At 34.9% G+C, this 16128-nt stretch overlaps 1 non-coding gene across 1 annotated transcript; it reads right to left on the bottom strand.

Annotated features, from left to right (window-relative positions):
* Positions 1 to 15187: 15187 nt before the first annotated feature.
* LOC120171950 lies at positions 15188 to 15294 on the bottom strand. The gene has a single exon (XR_005520921.1). It is a non-coding gene; the product is annotated as a small nucleolar RNA R71 (small nucleolar RNA).
* Positions 15295 to 16128: the final 834 nt, after the last annotated feature.

Raw genomic sequence — 16128 nt, 5'->3', positions numbered from 1 at the left:
AAAGCACCTCCGGTACTTGCCAATTCCTTGGAAATATGCTAATTTCTTGGTTTTCAAAGAAACAAAATTGTGTTGCATTATCTACCACTGAAGCCGAATACATTTCAGCTGGTAGTTGCTGTGCACAAGTTTTATGGATGAAAAAACAACTTTTTGATTATAGAATTGAAGTAGGTACCATTCCTATCAAGTGTGACAATACTAGTGCTATTTGTCTCACTAAAAATCCCATCCAGCACTCTAGAACTAAGCACATTGAAATAAGACATCACTTCATTAGAGACCATGTCACTAAGGAAGATGTAGTTCTAGAAATTGTTGATACTTTGCACCAATTAGAGGATATCTTTACAAAACCTTTAGACAAGGAACGATTTTGGACACTTAGGAGAGAATTAGGTTTGACCAACCTATCTTCACTGAGTGTTTAAAATATTTTAGCACTTTAATAATAAATAAAAATGCTTATAATAGTAATTTTTGATTGCATTCATTGCTATTAGTTAGGGAGAGTTTATGATTCTTGATGAAAAATTAATTTTATGTTCAAATATCGTTTTAAAGATTAATTGAATTGTTTGAACATGATTAATTTTCAATATATGAGTTGCCAATAACACTAGAGGAAATTAATTTAGCATTTTGGGTGTTTAAAATCGGATTTTAGCATTTTGGTGCAGAGGGAATCGATCCCCCCTTGAGGGAACCGATTCCCCCTTTGAAGGGAACCGATTCCCCCACAGGGGAATCGATACCCCTGGGGTTCTGGTATACACGAGTAGAACCCTTATTTTTACTAAAAACCCCTCTTTCTTCACGCCGTTTCCTCCAACTCTCTCCTATCTCCATTCTTGCCTCAAATCATCGATTTTAATCGGAATTCACTTCAAATATCATCTCCTAAACTTGCAAGCATCATTAAAATCGTGCAAACAACATCAAAATCCACTCAATCTCATCATTCAAGGTAAAATTTTCTAAACTTTCTATTTTATTGATTTTGAACATAGGACTTGTTTTAATTAGTTCTAGGATGAACTTTAGATCGAGCATTGATTGTTTAGTGATTAGAAACTAGATATTACAACCAATTTCATCAAAAACACAAGAATTTTCCAATTTTTTTTAAATTTTCGAAATTAAAAAAAAATGTTAATTTTCAAATTATCGTGTTTTGATTAAATTATGTTGTTGTTATGAAAACTATACATATATTGTTTCTCAAAACCATATTTTTCAAAAGTTTTTCAAAAAAGCTTTGCCCATTAGGATTGATTTAGAGAACCTTGAAATATTGAGGACTCAATTGAGTTTTGGGATTGATTAAATTGCATACATGTGTTTTCTAAATTGCAGGTTATCAATTCTATTCCGATTTCCTAAACAATGTCAAATCCTAAACGTGCTAGGTCATCATCTAGTCGCTCACACCGTCAACCAAATCCATCTCCAAATCCTCCTCATATTCCAATTTCTAATCCTAATCCCATTGATCCTAACTTGACTATCCAAAATTCGTGTTTCAATCATCCTGGTCCTAGAAATCATCGTTTTTGGTATTATCAATATTTCGACTCTTACAAAATACGGGAAGAACGTATTCCTTCTCGTCAAGCTATGTTAGCTATCAATTTTAAATATCTTCCTCTTTTAAAAGAGTGGAAATTTGATAAACTATTTGACCTTGAACCCATTGTTTACCATCAACTTGTTCGTATTTTCTGTTCTAATGTCGTTTGTGTTAAAAACCAAACTGAAACTGAAACCATAGGAATTCGTTCCTACCTCCTAGGACAATTCTTATATATTGACTCGGCTTACATATCCAATACATTCGGACTAGATAATGATGGTATTTCAAATAAAAACAGGTTTTAGGATTCGTTATAAAAGAAGGGATAGTGCAAGTGTCTTAGACCTTCATGAACGTTTCTTCATCTAATGATTTCTTGGTGGTTTTCGACCATCCGGAGGTCGTTATTTACTCTTAGAGCCTTAGATCTTTGGTGGTTACATTGTTTCGAAAACAATATTAAAATTAACCTACCTCAGATTATTTTTGCTAAAATTGTTGAAACCGTAAATCTTTGTTCCTAACAAGAAACTCTATTCATCTCTTGTTTACGGTTGCATTTTGAGTAATCTGTTTTCCAAAGCTGGGCTTAGAGTCGGTCTAGATGTTGTTTTTCCCCTTAAGAAACAAATTAACCTTCTTTCCTTAACGAGAGCGGGATGGATTAAGGATAAGGAAACCGGTGAATGGGTTCGATCTTCTGCAAATACTCCGGGAGCTAGTTCTTCACAAGCTCCACCCGAAGCTGACGAAGATCTCGAGCTTGAGTAATTAATGCGAGACATCGATGAAGCCGAAGATGAGCCTGAGCAGCCCGAGGAGCAGCCCGAAGAGCAAGCACAACAAACGCATCAAATGCCTCCATATTTCCAATCCTTTATGGAGACATTCGATTTCTGATACGCTACCATGGATTCACGCTTTTCTTCTATAGAGTCCCACTTATCCACAGTGGGAGCTCAACAATTAGAAATTCTTCGGGAGATGCGTGCAAACAATGAAGCAACCAACGCGCGTATTTATGACCTCACTCACAAAATGGCCGCTATACGAGCTCGTTTTCCTCCTCCTGATCCTGATATGTGATTCTATGTTTTGCTTTAAACTCCAAACTTATTGTTTTAACATTTTGAATATTTTGGAATGTTTGAATTTGTGGATTGATTGACTTTGAATTTGTTTGGATTTATGAATGGTTAGAAATTTATCTATTTGGTGTGATTAAATTTATTCATTATTGCATAATTTACTTCATGATTAGATATATGACCAATTTTGCCATTTCACATTAATTATGAATATTGATTATGAAACTAATGGCTAACGTTTCTCTTGCTTGTGATCTTAGCAGCTTATATTATATATAATCAATTGGCTAAATGATTTCAAAACCTTGTTTAAATTCTTTAAAACGTCTTTTTGATTTAACAAAAAGGGGGAGAAGTTAAAAAATGATAAATGGGAGAAGTGTTAGTGTTAAAGTAAGGGGGAGTAATTTCAAAACTTGATTTCAAAATCTTAAAATTACTAAAATGTTTTGTTATATCAAAAAGGGGGAGATTGTTGAAAACATTTTGATATTTCGATATAACAAATTAAGTTAAATGAATTTTAAGATTTTCCAAATGATTTTTAAGTATATTCGATAGAATTATTCGAATATCAAAACACTCCAAATCTTTCAAAGATCATTTTAATCCTTACTCAAAATGTAAAATTAAGTTTTAATCTTAAAACAATTTCAAAATAATTTTACAAAGTATTTCGAACCATTTCAAAGCCAAAAATTCTAGATTACTCAGAGGGAACCGATTCCCCCCTAAGGGGGTACCGATTCCCCCTGAATGGTTTGGCTCCGAGAATTCCAGTATGCTCGGAGGAAACCGATTCCCCCCCAGGGGGTACCGATTCCCCCCTTGTATAACGGTCGAAATATTTGAATTTTACACTTAGGGAATCGATTCCCCATAGGGGGTACCGATTCCCCCCACGCTCCAAACTGTTTTATTAATTGTTTTCACACTAAAATGGCTATATTATTTTCTCTAATCATTCCCAACGTTCAGAAGTGATTCAAGGTGTATTTAAGCAAGCTTAGAAGCCATTGATCAATAACAAGAAACATCAAGAAATTAGAATCAAAAGAGAATCAAAGAGAAAGCATCAAACCTCAAGTTTGAGCATTTCAAGCCTATTTTTCATTCAATATTCATTTTGCTTTCAAGAACACTTATTGTGCTCAATTGTATTATTCTTGAGTGTCTTTCTTTGTTCTAGAATTGTGCAAACATTTGCCTTGTGAGGTTTTTCTTGTAAGTTTGCAAATTATATTTCTCTTGAGAAAAGAGTGTTCTCAAGAATTGGGGTATATTCTTGAGGGAGTTGTAAGGTATCTCTTTGGCCTCAAAAGAAAACAAATTAGTGAATTTGTTGGAAAAACCTTAGTGTGGATAGCTAAGGTAGTGGACGTAGACTTTGGTGATAAAGTCGAACCACTCTAAATCACTGTGCAATTTCTTTCAATTTTCTGCAAAAGCTTCCACAAAATGTTTATTGCCAATTCACCCCCTCTTGGCCGATTCAGTCAATCGATTAACTCAACAGGTACTTCATCAAGAGCCTTATAAGATTGTCTCTTATGTCGTCGTTGCACAATTTAATATTCGAGCTGCCCTTTCGGGTTTTCAACTTGAATTATCTTTTGGTTTCAAAATGTTATTCAAAATTTTATGCCTTGAAACCCCTTTATTATTTTTCCTATCATACATCAAAGATTTTAGAAAACCAATTTTTGCAAATAAAAATTAATCTTGAGAAGTGGAATGAAATTTGAAGATAATCTCTTACACTTAGAAATCCATGTATGATTAGAATGGACTTTTTAGGCAGTTAACATAGGCTAGGGCTCACGGTTATAAAGGAAAAGGATAAATAGGCCCAAACAAGTGTTTAAGGGTAATTGAACCAAGGATCAATTCATTTTGATGCCTTTAATCCTACCTTGCTTGACTTGGATCTGCTTGCTACCTGTTTTTTATCTTCTTTCATTCTCTGGATCCCTTTAGACTGCCAATTTTTTGGTTTTCACCCTTGAGTTCATCTCCATTTTCTTATATCTTCAACTTTTCTCGCTCTTCTTGTTGAATCTGAATCTTTGAAACAATTGCACTTGATCAACCTTGTGGCTTGAGGCTCAATGAATCACTCATCTTGAAATACTTGATTTATTTTCTCTCGCTTTTTTCTTTTTTCTTTTTTCTCTTTTCCTTTTCTTTTTCCTCATTTCTTATTTTTTCTTTTCTATCTTTTTCTTTTCTATCTTTTCTATTTTCCCCCTTTTTTTTCTTTCTTTTTTCCCTTCTTTTTTTCTTTTCTCCTTCTTATTTTTCTCTCTTTTTATTAGATTAGTATATGACTCCAATTTCTTTGAGCACCTTCATGTCCTCTTTATTTCTAGCATTTCAAAAATTATTTCGTTATTCTCGACTGAATTTGATCTTCAAACACTTTGTATTCGATATGCCTTGCGGTTCCTTGTTATTCCATTTATTTCATAGAGGCTTGCCCCTATAATAAATCTTGGATTGACGATTTTTACTCCTACAAGCAGATATCCTTCAACTTGCTTCCTAGTGTGGAGGGTGATCCTTGGTTAGAGTTGAATCAGAAGAAAATAATCAGGCTAATGAAAGAAGGCCGTTCATCATTTCATACATAGAAGTCCTTGCAAAAAGAGGTATCCCCAGAGGGGATGAACATTCAGGATTAACTTTTATTTACATGAAAACAATGTAATTAATGCATGATAGAATTATTTAAATCATCCCCCTTATTTTCTTATTCTTCTTGATTCGATCATGACCCAATTATTCTAGCATTTCTTCAAAAGGTTGATTTATGATGCCCTATCTTGTCTTTTCTTGCAGAAAAATTCACGGACAAATGAAAATTATGCACTTGAGGCCTTATGGTTTTACTGGTATAAAGAAAAATGATGGGTTTGTGTATAAAAATACAAATGTGTGACTTTGAAGTCGTGTATATGGAGAAAGGTAGTGTTATAAACAGATTAGCTCTACCTGAAAGGGTAAAAGTATGAATTTGGTATCTCGAACAAAAAGGTAAAGGTATGACTTCGAAACCTCAGATGAATGTTGTGTCAAAATTCGGTTATGGTAATGACCATGTATTATGTAAGGTAAAAGAGATCGAGTAATTGTGTTTTTTGGCTTTGGAAGAGATATGAAAGGTCTAATTTTGCCACTTTCCAAAAATGTATAATTCTTGAAAAATTAATTTTTTTAATTAATTTTTTACTCAAAGAACTTCAAGATTAAAAATTTGATTCAATTCTCATGACCGTAAAAGTAGCATAAGTTCAATCATCAAACAATTTTTTTACGAAATATTTAGGTAAATTAGTTAAAAAAAAAGAACAAAATCACACTCAAACAAGACAGTGCAAGTGAAAAAAAAACTTCATGATGGATGAAATGATCTCTTCATAATTAGGATGCCCCATTACTTAGAATAATGAGTGTCTAATTGGATTAAAGTATTCATCCACATTCACTCCCCATATATTACTGTAACCATCATTCTCATCAACTTGGACATCTGTTCTCTGGATTCAACTTGGAACTTCCTTGCTTCATCAATCATTTCTTGTTGGGTCTTTACAAGTTGTTCTGTGATTCTCTTGATCTTACTAACACGTGCTAATATCTCATTCATCATTTTTCGATCTTTCTATAGACATGCTCCGGGTAACTTCAATGTGCTTTCAGAGCTTCTATCACACAATCTTTTTGTTGATATTTTATTAATGAATATGACTATGAATGAATAAAAATATGATATAGAAATTAAAATGCATTGCAAAAAGTAAAAATGCGTATGCAAAATGCATGGTGTTGATCCTGGAATTAATCTTTAGAATAACTTTTATATTAAAAATGAAGTTCAACTACTAGGTTGAAACATATCACAAATAGATCTGCACAACTTCTCCTAATTGTTGCATATGTGCCAGCAGTTTCCTAATCCTCTAGGTTTCTTAAGTCTCGGGCTCCACATCTGTATAGTATATCTGAAGAGACATTCCACGAAGCTCGCCACAATATGTCACCATCCCGGATATCCTTGAAGATAACCATTCATTTCTCTTCACTAAAACCCCCAGTCCATTCTTTAGTAAGGAAATCTTCAGTAAAAACCGTCCAGAAACACTCGTCCTGGTGCTCTTTCAACATGTTTGAAGTGACTAAGAATCCATACTAGCAGTTGGGGCGCACACCCTATAAAGCGTCATTCTCCTTCTCGTCTACAAGAACTCAAAGAATAAAATATCTCAGCTAAAATGGATGGAACAGGATCCACATGCTTGTCTAATCTTTCAAACAAGTCAACAACATATACATCTACATATCCCAACATATATTCAAAAAATGACAAGTCTGTAAATCCTTAAAGCAAAGAACTCCATATTCTTTTTCTTGTCAGGATGACACTCAATTACTTCTTTCAAAGCAATCCAAGAGATGCACTCATTGTCTCATTTTTTCTTAATGTTTCTAACAAACCATTCTTAACTAATTATAGTCATTAGGAGCAATTTCTTCTTGAATGACGGAGTGATTGGTAGTTTTGTATATATTCTGTCCATTTGGGACCTCTGACAACAGATCAAAGCTCGATACTCCTCTATGGTAGGTGTCAGATCCACTATTCCAAAAGTAAAGCATCTGTAAGCGGGATTCCAGAATTACGCCAAGGCTCTAAACAAGTTTCGGTGAATTTGAACATCCAAGAGATAAGATATATCGCCATATAACTGATAAAACAAATGCTTATTAACTGCTTTCCATCTTCCACAAAATTTCTTTTAGCTTGCTCATATCGTTCTGACGTACATGGATATGGGTGTAACCAAACAACTCTGACACATATCCTGGTATCAAACTATCTCCATTGGTCAGTTGTGACTATTCAGACCATCTCAAAACATCTGCATTGTCTTCAATCTCTTTTCGAACCTTTCGTTCCATATTACTAGCCTTCTATATGGATATCGATCCCAAATCAACACCATGGAACGGATAGTGCAATGTAAAAATGAAATAAAGAAAAGACAAAAGAAAATCAGTTAGTAAACATAAATAAATTAATCAGGAATAATAATTTGTTAATGAATCCTACCCTCACATTCTGATTACCCAATCATGCTTTATTAGATCCTACCCAAACATGATATCTACCTCCATGATTTGTTTGAAATTTAAAACCTAACCTTATGCTATCTGTTCGTATGCTTATTCGAGAAAAGTAAACCTAACCACATGATTTCTAGTTCACATACATTTATTCGAAAAGCGAAATTAAATGACTCAAAAAAGCTTTTCCTTGTGTACCCTCCTCACGGGTCTCTTACGGTTCAGGTTAAGCTCTAATTAGGTTCAGGTTCTATGTTCACTATATGCTGGGTTCAATTCTAGAGTAATAGGTTCTCGAATTGTCCTTGTCAGTACCCTCTTAGGATGTCAAACCCTTAATCCTAACCCATCATAGGATTTTAGGGATCGAGTTCAATTTGAGGGAACATACCTGCTTATATCCATGCGGAGGTGAATACCATCATGAGGACCATATGGCGTGAGCTCCAGGAGCGATCCACTATCCTATGCAGAGGTGAAAACCACACGTGGGAGTAGTTTCTCACTCATAATTAATTAGGATAAAGCGATAGAGCAGGGTTTTAGCCCATGCTATGATAATGCAACTGTGCAGTGTGTGAGGAAAGCAAAAAACACACAATCAAAACACAAATCAATTCCCAATTTTTTTTAAAACACATAATTAATCTGAAACCATTAACAAACAAATCAATACAACTATTTAGTGGTTAATCAAATTACAAATCAAAATGCAAAGAAAACTTATTTAAAACCAAACAAGGGATCAAAAACCAAATTAGAACGAACTTATAACTTTCATTTGCAAAGACAATTAATTAATCGACTATCGGCCTGACACTCTAAAAAAGTCCCAGTAGAGTTGCCAAGTTGTTGAAACAATTTTTTCTTAAGGAGAGATTTTAAAAAACAAACAATTTTTAATTTATTTCTTTCTAGATTAATTTTTAATTAAAAAAAACGCGATTTAAAAAATCTCTCGTTTCGAAAAATTTGGGATTCCTTTTAAAAATAAAAATGTATGGTTCGAGGAGTCGCCACCAATCTTTGATTAGGGTGTGATTGGGCACCCAAAAACGTTTTGTCATTTTAAATAGAAATTAATTTTATTAAAATGAAAAATTTATAGTTTGCGTTGCCAGAAAATGTGTTCGGGAGTCGGTTACGTGTGGGGAAGGATTAGCACCCCACAACGCCCTAAATCGGTACCTAGTTGATTAATTAATGTCTTTGCAATGAAATTAACAAATTTGAATTTAATTTGATTTATGATCCATAAAAACAACAAAATATGAATTTTAAAATGAAACTTAATAATATTTAATTATTTCCTATCGAGAAGAAACAAACCCCTCATAACTTGAGGCAATCAATTCTTACTCCAATCGAAATAAAGAAATATTATAATTTCATTATAATATTCAAATGCACCCAAAACAGATTAAATTAAAATTACCAATCCTTTTTAGAAAGATGAAGAATATTCGATAATTTAAAAACATCGAGATCAGACCTTAGATAAGTTATAACAATATTTTCTCGAAAAATTTAAATAAACAATATCTCTTTTTCTTTCGTTCTAAAATTTTAAGTGATGAATCATTTTTAGGATTCACCGTTGGGATACACTTTCAATTTAAAATTATCGAAAGTGGCTCTCTAATAAGTTAAGACAAACCACTCAAAACAATTTTAAATTAAAAGGGTATTACCCTTAATCCAATTATGTAATTATGAGTCGAGTTATGCACGTGAGGATATCATGCAAAAATTAATTAAGAGAAATGATTATCTAATTAATAAATAATATATGAAAAATTACCATGTGATGACATTTAATGCCAAAAAATATATATAATTTACAACCGTGACTTAAATAAAAAAATAACAATTCAAAATGCAAATTTCAGAAAAATAATTACACTCAGTAGAAATAGTACTAAAGACTGTTAAATAAAAATTTACCAACTTAACTACAAATAAAATAAAAATTAGGGTAAAAATACTAATATTATACTATAATAAACAATGTAACTGAAACAAAACAAATCACCATCATAAAGGATTAACTTTGAAATAAACCCTAAACACATAAACATGACTAAAAAGAAACATGCAAAAATTTAGAGGTTAAATATCTAAAACTGTAAAAATTAAATATAATAACAATTAGGACTAGAATTAAATGCAGGTAAAATAAAGTAACAAAATTGAATACATGTAAACCTTAAATTAAGGATTAAAATGAATTAAAAAGAAAACCATAATGGCCCAAACAGAAAATAACCCACGCGGGAAACAAACAACTTATATCTCCCAAACGACGCCGTTCAAGTGAGTATATAAATATATATAATATATATGTTAAAAATTAAACCCTAATTTCATTTCTCCTTTTTTAGTATCAACCACAATCTCTTTCTCTCGACTTGTCTCTTAGTCGAGACCAATCACAGCTCCAGAATCAAGCATTATGGCCATCGAATAATGGCTGATCGATCATTGGCTGCACCAAACAACAAACAACAACCCTAGGCGATTAGGATCTACCCTAATCTCTCATAAAATCTCCAAGCCGATGACTCTCTACCCCTTAACCCTTCTATTTTCTTCCTACCAAGCGGCAAAGGTAGGCACCGTAGCTACCACGTCCAATCAACCCTGATAAAGGTAAACAAACCCCAAGTCAAACCTTCATAAAAAAACCCCAAACCTAGACCTAGCGCTCTCGATAGGGACTCCCAAATGCCACCCGAGAACCAACGACGAAACCCTCCAAAGAAAAAGAAGCTTACCCTCGATGACTTAACAACGTATGGATGGTGGGAGGTGATAGTGATGTTCCAGATGCTCCTAACACCGGTGATGGCTCAACCAACTCACGTAGATAGATTTCACTCTCTCTCTCTATATCTTAATTTTGAAAATGAGAAAATGTTGCCTTTAATGCCTCTTGAAGATAGATTATTGTTATGTTTTTTGATTCAAAAAGAAAAAAATAGCTAAGTCTTTGTATTGTCTCTGTGAAAATATGAAAGGGGAGAATATCTTGATTACACTTGTTTTCGAATGGGGAGCAGAACTTCTTCATTTACCATGTTTTCCTTTTTTTTTTGTAGAAGAAGCCCCTTACAATTGTTCCCTTCGAGTTTTTATCCTCTCTTTTCTTTTCTGTTACCTCCAAATATTCTCCTTTTTCTCCGTTTTTTTTCTGTGCATGTTCCTTCTGTAATTTCCCCTCCAGCTCAGTTGGTAGAGCGCAAGGCTCTTAACCTTGTGGTCGTGGGATCGAGTCCCACGGTGGGCAATTCATAATTTTAACTTCCAGAGGTCTTCTACGGAAGCTGCTCTCAACCTGGCGTTGGGGGTAGCCTACTACCTTACCTCCCCCTCACCCCATTACATATGGGAATAGGGTCAGCTAATTTTTTTGTTGGTGAAAAACCCCCAACGAATCATGGAAATCCTTCGGTTATGCATGGCCAACTGAAAGCATGAGGGGAGGCTTCTGGATGGGCCACCTGGGTGAGTTGGTTGCTAGTGGGACCATTGTGTGAGAGCTGGCTGTTGGAATCTCTGTTGGGACCACCTGAGCATGGCATGGTGGTTGCTGTCCTGGCAACTTCGTGAAGCATGAAAACCCGAGGAAAGAATCATCTCGGTTCTTTGTTGTTGGGCTGCTAGTAGGGCTTTGGGCTTCCACCAATTGGACACAAGTTGGGTTTCATGTAATATTGGGCTTGGTTTGAATCATTTGATATGCTATAAGCCTATAAAAAAATGATAACTTTTAGTGTATTTTAAATTAATGTTATATATATGACCAGAAGCGTAATTAATAAATAATTATTAATAAGTAATATATATAAACAAAGACTCAAATGAAATTCCGGACAAAATGAGTGTCTACAATAGGCTTAGTCGTAGTGGTGTTCAAACCACCCTTTTTTATGAGAACCACACTGCTTAATTGAGACAACTTGGGCACCCTCGACTGTCACGACTTCCTTACCCTTGATTAAACGGTCATCCCCATTCTCTGGAACCACTTCAACGGGTAAAACTTTATTAGCTTGGTTTCTATCCTGCTTAACCTTCTCCGCGTCCAACGCTTGGAGAATGTCATAGCGTGACTTACTTATCTGCTCTGAAGTGACCCTAGAAACATCACCATCACTAGCATTCTTCTTCCGATGATATTGGTCAAAGACTACCATCAAGGGTCCATAGAAATCCTCAATGGCACCTCACGTCGACGGAGCTTGTCTCGACTGTTCCGTAGAAGCTGAAACTTTATCCACATTCTCTACAGTCGTATGTTTCCCACAAGATTCCTGGAAGTGACTGTAAACCGCGCATTTGAAAAAAATATGTTACAATCCCTCATATTCAATTTGTTGGAAAAATCCATCAATACCAATACACAAGAGGAGCGATTTATTTAAGTCCACCACGACCGTCAAAGAGCGAACTTCCCTTTTTCCCCCACATTGGTATTATAATCCACCTTAACAACTCTTTTGATTTCTGTAGCTATCATACCAAATAATGATTTCGTGAAATACTGATATGGAAGACCCAAAAGGTAGATTCAGACCACATCCTGAGATGGGTGGTTCTCTTAAGTAGAAAAATTCTAGCTCTAAGGCTGCACCATAAGGTAGCTACCGAACACCACCCAAGGACCCTTGGTTAGTATCTTATTATAGTCTCTTTAACAATCCTGTTTCACCAAGTTGTAACCCTTATTGAGATCAATCAATTGGATATTTCTCTGAGGTTTCCATAACAATTGAATTTTATTACACAGAGCACAATATTTAATCGTCTTCCCCAAAAAGCAAACAATAATAGACATCAACATATTCTAGTCTATGGCATCATGGACCTTATTTAATAACTGAATGAAAGGGTAGGAGCCACTCCTGTCAACCACTACATCGCCCTATTTGATTACAACATCATTCCCCTCGAAAAAACTTAGTCGAGCTAGCCTCTTTGCCAGAGTGCGCCACTATGGTCGAATAAGAACGCTTGGTCCCATGAGAAATAGTCGGGGCTTCTCTCACTTGAACCAAATCCATTAAACCACCACTCATAACTTCAAGCACAACATGTAGGGCCAAACCAATACCTTCAGTCTGTTCCTCGACAACATGACCACCATAAGGCTTCTCTTTTCCGGATGGTGATCACCAGCTGCCCTTGCAATCGACCGAGTAAAAAACCCTAAGGTGCATTGGATATTTTTAGAAAAAAATGAGCTAAAAAAGGAGGATAATAATTTCCAGAGTGAGGTAAATGGTGAGAAATTGAAGCTAATCAGCCTAGGGAGGAATGACCCTATACTCTCACATTTGTTCTTTGCAAATAACTTGGTGCTCTTTATGGAGGTGATTAGTGCGTAGAATTGGTTATTTTAAATTGCTAAATTATTTATTTTATGAACTTATCACTGTTGAATTGTGTTGTTTTTGTTTATTTTCTGTGCAGTGAACAACTTACTGAATTGGCAGTAAAAGGATGAATTCTGCATTTTTTTTATTTTCTGCTCATGGCTGGAGGCATGAGCACGTGCGGAGCTGACGTGGTAGTTTCTAGAAGGCATTGTAAGATTCTGGAAACTCAATCATTGAACATGATTCTCGAGAGAGATTTTAGGATTTTCAGTTTGTTTAATTAATTTCAAAACATATGAATTAGAATTATCTTTTAGTATTATTTAGAATTTTTATTTAGAATTATCTTATTTATTTTGAATTATCTTAGTTATTTTTAGGATTGCACATGCCTATAAATACCCTTCATGGGTAAGGCTTGACGGATATCGTTTTCTTACTTTTGTTTTTTGGGCATTTTTCTATTTACTTTTCCATTTTCCTTTTTAGTTTTCCAAGTTATTTTTATTTTACAAATCTATGCTAAGTATGTTAATCAATATCATGCTTAGCTAATTTCCTTTAAGCCGAGAGCTAGTGAAAATCAATTCCATGCGTGAGAATTGAATATCACTTAAATCCTTTCTAGATATATTTTCGTCTTTCCGATTAAATAGTTTGACAATCGATCTTACTACAATTTTAAACGTTTATCAAATCAAAAAGAGATTGTTGGTCTGGATATCATTTAATATACAGTTGGGAGGAAGGATCAACCTGTGGTAATTTGACTTCTTCTGATCAGTGTTAGTGGTGGTCCGCTAAGGAAAGACGAGATAGGATACGATTATCGACGATACAATTTCTATGTCGGGCTTTTCCAGTTTTAATATGATTGCTTTAAAGGCTATAGATGTGGTTAATTCCCTCAAGAATCATCTTTCGAAGATAGACTTGGGAAGATCGGTTATGTGAGAGAAGGGCAAGTTACAATGGGTGGGGCCTTGTAGACTCTAACCGACATGAATCTCGGAGCAAATATATATTTTGATGATCGTGGGAATTTAATCAAGCTAGCTCGAGGCTATCTGTTCAACAAGTGATTTCCAATTTTTATTTTCGTCCATTCTTCAATTTACTGCTTTTCTTTGATCAAATTTTCTTAGATTGCTTCCTCATTTACTTATTCTCAATCATGCCTAACCCCAATATTTTTTTATTTTATTTTGTTACATCTTCCTGGACTAAAATCAACATAAATCACATCAGAGGTTCCAAAATTTCCCTGTTGATCGACCCTTTTTACTATACTACTTTCATTTCATTTATCTTATTTTATTCTAAAGATGTTTATTATTTTTGACTAGTAGAATGACACTTGTCAAAATTGGCGTTGTTGCCAAGGAAATGTTTAAGCAATTTACTGATTAATTTTTGTTTGATTTTATGACCAAGAGCAATCTGGGAGATCTTGTAGAATTTGACCAGGAGATCGAAGCGAGAGCTTGTAGAACTCACGGCTAAACGCTTCGAAAGAAGAAACAACAACGCTAACAGAACGAGCAAATATCAGATCTGGAATCTATATCCCAAATATCATCTCGATCACAATCTTACTAAGAATCTACTCCGGACGTCAATTCCACTGTTCTTAACAAAAATCCTACACCTGAGCCACCAACATTGGAGCATCAGACTATTGGAGAGCTAGTTGCAGCGCCCGCTGTGTAACAATTTCTTTGTATCACCTTTCCTAATTGCAAGCCCCAAATTCAATTAAAGAATAATTGATCCATCTCATTCCTACCTAGAAAGGTCATCCCAGCGAGAGCCCACATAAGCACCTCATCGAATTTCATATGGTTTTCAGCAGTATGATGCCTTAGAGAGTTTCTGAGGATCAAATCAAATTACGAGTGTTTCCTTTTTCCTTAGTTGGAACGACTAAGAAGTGGTTATTTTATCTTCCGCCTAATTTGATTACTACTTGGGCTGAATTATCTCGTGGTTTCCTTGACATATTTTTCCTTCACGTGAAAGCGAGCAAACATAGGCTAAACATTTTGGGAATCCAACAAAGAAATACTGAAACTCCCTTTGATTACTGGGAAAGATTTAAAAAATTATGTGGCAGTTGTCCACAACATGGCATATCCGAACAAACTCTCATTCAGTACCTTTATGAAGCCATGCTTTCGGTTGATAGAAAAATGGAGGACGTCGTTAATGGTGGCACTCTCATCAACATGACCCTAGAAGCCACGAAAACTCTAATCTTTACCATGGCCACAAATTTACAACAATTTGGTTCTTCGAGTGAAATCAGACGATAGGTTCACGAAGTAACTAATGGTTCATTGGAAAATAAGATAGGCAAATTAACTGATGTCGTGGATTCGCTCGTTATAGGAAAAATTGGAGCCGCAAGGGTCTTTGAAATTTTCACCTTATCGGATCATCCGAAAGACTATTACCTTTTATTTCAAGATGAGTCAGCGCCCATGTCAATGCCGTAAACAATTTTCCAGGACCTCCTCAAAGACCGTATAACCCTTACGGTAACACATTTAATCTTGGTTGGAGAGATCACCCAAATTTGAGTTGTGGAAATAGAAATCCGAATTACCAACCGAGACCAACCTCCCTTTCCAAACCAAGCGCTTCAAAAAACCTTCCTTGAATCCATTGTTGAAAAATTGGCTATCTCGGAATAAAAATTTCAAACACAAATGCAATCTCATCTTCAAGAAATCGACAAACAGATAAGCCATTAGCCCAAATTGTTGGTCGTTTAGAGTCTCAAGGTAGATTACCCTTTCAAACTGAAACAAACCCGAGGGAAAATATGAGCGCAACCACTTTATGGAGTGGTACTGTAATCTCGCCTTAAGTTGTAGGAACTAATCCCTTAAGTTGTTGGTGTAAGCCTATCCAATGTACTTCTGTCGAAACTCCGACAAGACGTATTCCCAAGTCAGTATCTTAG

The sequence above is a fragment of the Hibiscus syriacus genome, unplaced genomic scaffold (assembly GCF_006381635.1).
Source record: "Hibiscus syriacus cultivar Baekdansim isolate YM2019G1 unplaced genomic scaffold, ASM638163v2 tig00111837_pilon, whole genome shotgun sequence".
Classification (NCBI taxonomy): Eukaryota; Viridiplantae; Streptophyta; class Magnoliopsida; order Malvales; family Malvaceae; genus Hibiscus; species Hibiscus syriacus.
Note: the sequence above shows the minus strand (reverse complement) of the source record. Positions and strands in the feature narration are given on the sequence as shown.